We start from the raw sequence: 6,486 nt of genomic DNA on the forward strand, positions 1-6,486 counted from the left end.
ATGGACCAATGGAACAGAATAGAGAGCCTAGGAATAAATCTAAAGGTCTATGTTCAATTAATATTTGAAAGAGTAGCCAAGAATATGACAGAGACAAGACCACCTCTTCACCAACTGGTGTTGAGAAAACTGGATAGCAGCATCACAGCAATGGAATTACAAAAATCCTTCACTCCATACACAAGAATAAACTCAAAATTGCTTGAAGACTTCAATGTAAGTCAAGACACAGTAAATCTCCTAGAAGAAAACATAGGCAAAACACTCTGATATAAATCTCAGCAATGATCTCCTAGAACAGCCTATCCAGGTAATGGATGTAAGAGCAAAATTAATAAATGGGACCTAATTAAACTTATAAGCTTTTGCACAGAAAATGGAACCATAAACAAAGCAAAATGACAACCTACAGGATTAAAGAAAATATTTAGAAATGATGCAAATGACAAAGGCTAAATTTTCAAAATATAAAGACTTCATACAACCTAATAATAATATAAAAAAAAACAAAGAAACCCAATCTGAAAATGGGCAGAAGCCCTAAACAAGCAATTCTCCAATAGAGACATACAAATGCCACACAGATATATGAAAAAAAAAATTGCTCACTATCATTATCAGAGAAGGGCAATTCAAATCTATAATGCAGTATCTCTTCACAATAGTCACAAAGGCCATCATTCAAAAGTCCACAAACAATAAATGCTGGGGAAGCTGTGGGGAAAAGTAACCCTCCTACACTGTTGGTAGGAATGTAGATTGGTTCAGTCACTCTGGAAAACAGGATGGGGATTCCTTTAAAGTATAAAAATAGACTTAACATATGATCCAGCAATCCCACTTCTTGGTATATATCAAAGGGAACCCTATTTCAAAAAGACACCTGCACCCCAATATTCTTAGTGCTAAATACAACAGTCACAACATGGAAGCAATCTAACTGTCCAACAACAGATGATAGTAAACAGAAGTTATGCTTCTCTTTTTACACAATGAAATAATATTCTGCAATAAAAAATGATAAAACAATGACATTTGCAGCAAAATGGATGTCCCCAAAAAGTGTCATTCTACTTGAAGTAAGCCAGAAAGAGAAAGAAAAATAACAGATGACATGACATATGTAGAACATTAAAATAAAATTTGGATGTGAACACTATGATTTCATCTACAAAACTGAAACACACTTGCAGATCTACTTAATAATCTTATGGTTACTGCAGAAAGGGACTAGTAGAGGATATATTTGGGAACTGTAGAATTATAAATGTTATCCACTATATATAAAAATATATGTTTTCAAAATTTCTTTTGTATGACAGAGGGCAGTAAGATAAATATTGTGAAGTAACATTTAATAGGCACAAAAATAAATGCATGTACGGGGACTCTGTGCTATATACCACAGACTGACACATTGTAAATGGCATATTTCAATGATATATAAATGAATAAATATGTAAATAAATAAATAAATTAATTAATTAATATATACATACATAAATAATATTTAATAATAAAAGAAATACAGAGATTCACACTACTTAACTTTACACATCAAGAATCTAGGAGAAAACAGAAAGAATAAAGAAGAAAATTGAATGAATGAGAGCATGGCACATAATAAGAGAAACTATTGAAAATATAAAAACGTTATACCTAAGTCTGTTTCTTTTAAACATAAAGTGGACAAACGTTTAGGTTGGCTAAGAAATTAAAGACTCAAATAAAATTAGAAATGAAAGAGCAGATATTACTACTGATGTTGTAGAGATGCATAGCATTATAAGAAATTACCAGTAGCCAATGAATTGAATGACCTAGAACAAAAGACACATTCCAAGACACATATGTCTTCCAATACTGAATCAAGAAGTAATTAGAAAGTTAAATACAGCAAAAGTATGTATGAGTAAATCAGTAATCCAAACCTCCCAAACCAGAAAAAATTTACAAGATGACTTTTCTGGTGAATTCTGTCATACATTTGAAGACTACTTTTCACCAATTCTTCTCCAAAACTTTCAAGAATTTGAAGGGTGTCAAAGAATCCAAAGTTGTTTTATGATGCCAGCTTTATTTGCATAACAAAGCTAAAAAGGACATTAGATGCAAAATATAGAACATTATCCCTGATGAACATATGTGCCAAAATTCTCAGCAAAACACAAGCAAAATGAATTCAACAACACATTTAACGTATCATACACATACATGTGAAAAGTGATTTATCCCTGGGTTTAAGTATACTTCAAAATACTCAGATCAATAATGGTGACATGCCACACTAGTAGAATGAGTAATAAAACTCACATAATCATCTCAATAGGTGCAGAAAGAGCATTATATATAATACAACATCCTTTTAAGATACTCCCAACAAATTAAATTAACCCTGTCATTGACACGATATCATATACACACAAACACTGTGTGGACAGAAGCGAAGCCGTTCACTGTTTATTGATTCTTAGAAAAAGGGTGTATATAGGACATGCAAAGTGTCTCACCTATCATCTAAGTTATAACAATGTTAATAATCTTAAACTATTTATGACCCCATGTTCCTGCAGTAAGCACAGGATGTTAAATGATCAAGGATTGTTTTAAAGTTCATCACAGAACTTCATTAAGTAGGTCATCTTTTATCCAGCCGGCTGTCCCTGTCTTAATTTGTCCTACTCTGAGGATATTACCCAGCATAGGCTATCCAGCCATCCATACTGGATATATTGAGTAGGCCATTTCTTATCCAGCCTGAATATGTGACATTCCTCATAGCTTGTTTATCAGTTCAGCCCATGGGCTTGTTCTCTAGAGCCTTCAGAAAGGGACCTACAAGCACAACATCCATAGACAGAAAAATGGATGAAGAAAATTTGATGTATATATGCAATGGAATCAATACTTTTCATTCCTATCAACAGTGTCCATGATGTTCCCTTTTCTCCACAATCTCACCAACATCTATTTCTTTTCTTTTTGACGGGAGCCTTCTGACAATTGTGAGGTCTTGTCTCATCTTTGGTTTATGACTTTCCTAATAATTTATTAGTCTGAACATATTTTCATGTGTCATTTGGCCAACTCTATGTTTTCTACAGAAAATTGATTCTGATCTATGTATTCCGTTCCTATGGACTTTTTTTAAATTGGATTGTTTGGTATTTTTTTGTTTTTGTGGTGGTGTATGAGTTTGCCATATAGTTGCATATTAACACTTTATTGGAAAATATCACTTGCAAATATATTCTCCCATTGTGTTGATTGACTTTTCATTTTGTTGATAATTTCTTCTGCAGTGCAAATCTGTTTATAGTGATACAATCATATTTTCTTCATTTTGCTTCTGCCTCCCTTGCCAGAGGAGGCATATGTAGAATCAAATTAAGTCCAATGTCAGAGTGTACTTCTTATATTTTACACTAGGATTCTTTGTTTTCAGGCTTTATGTTTTATATTCCCAGGAGTGGGATTGCTTGGTCATAATAAATGTCTATTTTTATTATTCAAAGGAACTTCCATACTGTTTCCAAAGTGGTTTCATCAATTTTCATTCCCACTAACAGCGTTGGAGGGTGCCTTTTTCTCCACAACCTCCTGGGTATTTATTATTTGTAGACATTTGGATGACAGCCCTTCTCAAAAGTGTGAGGTAAAACATTATTTTATTTTTGTCTTGCCTTTGTATAATGATTAGCAATGTGAGCATGTTTTTCTTTTCCTGTTTTTCACCCATGTGTCTTCTTTAGAGAATTGTCTTCTGCTCATTTTCTGTCTGAGTTGTTTGTAGATTTTTGAAATGGAGTTGTATGAACATTGTGTGTATTTTAGAAATTAGCCTCTTGTTCATTGCATTGTTTCCTAATGTTTTCTCCAATTTGGAATTTCATCTTTTCATTTTGTTTATTTTGCTGTGTAGAAGTTTTTAAATGTAATTAGGATCTTTTTGTTTATTTTGTTTTTATTGTTTTTGGCTTGGGAGAGTGACATAAGAAAATTTTGCTACAATTTATGTCCTATTTTGCTATGTTAGTTTCCAGGAGTTTCATTGTGTCTTGTATTAGATTCAGATATTTAAATCATTTTGAGTTTATTATTGTACATTGTGAGGGAGTGTTCTTATTTCATTGATTTACATGTAGCTGTCTAGCTTTCTCAACATTACTTGCTGAAGACTGTCTTTAAGGCATTGTATATTTTTGTTTCCTTTGTCATAGTTTATTTGACCGTAGGTGTGATATTTTATTTCTGCCTCTGTGTTCCATTCCAGTGATATAGATGTTTGGTTGTTTTCCAGCATTGTGCTGTTTTGATTACTGTAATTTTGTAATATAGTCTGAGATCTGGGAGGGTTATGATTAATACCACCAAATTTGTTCTTTTTCCTCATTGTTTCTTTGCAGTTCCATTCAAATCATAGGACTGTTTTTAGTTCTGTGGAAAATATCATGTAGTTCAATCTGAATCAATTTGTATCTGAAGATATCTTTTGTAGTATGTATATTTTAACAACATTAATTCCTCTAAACTGAGACCTTGAGATTTCATTCCATTTCTTTGCAACATCTTCAAATTTCTTTATAAGTGTCCTATTCACTTTATTATGTTGGTTTTTTTCATAGCTTTTTCATTTTTTGATCTGATTTCATATGGATCTTTTAAAATTAAGGAATATATCATTGTGTAAAAAATGTAACAGTTTTTCTATATTAATCATGAATCATGCTATGTTGCTAAACGTCGTTATTAAATATAGTTGTTTTGTTTAGGAGAATCTTTTGGGACCACTACATAGATTATCATGTCATCTAAAATAATAACAGTTTTACTTCATTCAATCCAACTTGAATAACATTTTTTCTTGTCTGATTGCTGTTGCTAGAGCTTCCCATACTGTGTTTAATGGAAATGGTGAGAGTGATCATCCTTGTCTTATTCCTTAATTTGGCTTTCAGTTTTTCACTTTTGCACATTATGTTGTAGGTGTGTCTGTAATTAATGACTTTAGATATGTTGAGATATATTTCCTGAATCCTACTTTGCTAAGAGGTTTCTGTCGTTGTTGCTCTAGTTGTTGTTTTTGTTGCTGTTTTTGCTGTCTTAATGAATAAATGTTGAATTTTATGAAATGTTTTTATGGATTTATTGGGATGACCATGTCATTTTCTCTTTATCTTTTGTTAATGTGGTGTATCAAACTGATTGATTTGTTTATGTTGAACCTCTCTTGTGACCCTGCAATGAATCCAAGTTTATCCTGGTGTATGATTCATTTTATGTATTGCTGGACTTAGTTTGCTAATAATATTTTGTAGAATTTTTGCATGGAAATCTATCAAATATAATGGCTTGAAGTTCAATTTGCCAGTACTTTTTTTGTTGGTTGTGCTATCAGGGTGATGAAAGCTTCATAGAATTAATTTGGGAGTTTCCCACATCTTCACTATGTTTAAATAGTTTGAAGAGTATAAGTTCTGCTTTGTATTTTTGAACAGTTCTCCACAGGAGCTGTTTAAATCTGGACTTATATTCAACAATTTTTTTAAATGCAGATTCTATCTTTCTTCTTGTAAACAGTTTGTTCAAATTATTTGTTTCTCCTAATCTCTGTCTCTTTCAAGACATTTGTCTATTTCTTCTTAGTTGTCCAGTTTATTGGCATGTAAGTGTTCACAAAATGATCCTTTTTGTATATCTGAGGTAACAATTGTTATTTCCCTTCATTTATTTCTCAATTTATTTCTATGGAGCATCTACATTTTCTCTGATGCACCTGGTTAGAGGTTTTTTAAATTGCTTATCTCAAAAAGGAAACATAAAAAAATCTTCGGTTTTATTACTCTTTAGCATAGTTTTATTTCTCTATAATTTATATTTACACCTGTAATATTTAGGATAATGTTTTTTTCTATTTTTAACTATTTTTATTGATTTACAGTCATTTTACAAAGTTGTCTCCAATTCCAGCTTACAGCACAATTTTTCAGTTACAATGAACATATATATATTTTTTTGATCCATTTTTTCATCTTTGCGCTGCCGTAAGATCTTTTATACATTTCCCTATGCTATACAGTAGAATTATGTTTATCTATTCAACAATTTGGGCCTCCCAGTGTATCTCTTCCAACCCCTAACCCCATGGCAACCAAAACTTTGTATTCTATGTCTGCGAGTCTATTTCTGTTTTGTATTTGTGCTCTTTTGGTTTTGTTTTGTTTTGTTTTTAGATTCCACTTATGAGCCATCTCATATAGTATAATCCTTTCTCTTTCTGGCTTACTTCACTTAGACTGATTTTCTCCAGGAGCATCCATGTTGCTGAAAATGGCGTTATGCTGTCGGTTTATATGGCTGACTAGTATTCCATTGTATAAATATACCACCTCTTCTTTATGCAGTCAACTATCGATGGACATTTAGGCTTTTTCCATGTCTTGGCTATTGTAAATATTGCTGGCTAAGAACAATGGGGTGCAGGTG

Source organism: Vicugna pacos, unplaced genomic scaffold (genome assembly GCF_048564905.1).
Source record: "Vicugna pacos unplaced genomic scaffold, VicPac4 scaffold_19, whole genome shotgun sequence".
NCBI classification, from domain to species: domain Eukaryota; kingdom Metazoa; phylum Chordata; class Mammalia; order Artiodactyla; family Camelidae; genus Vicugna; species Vicugna pacos.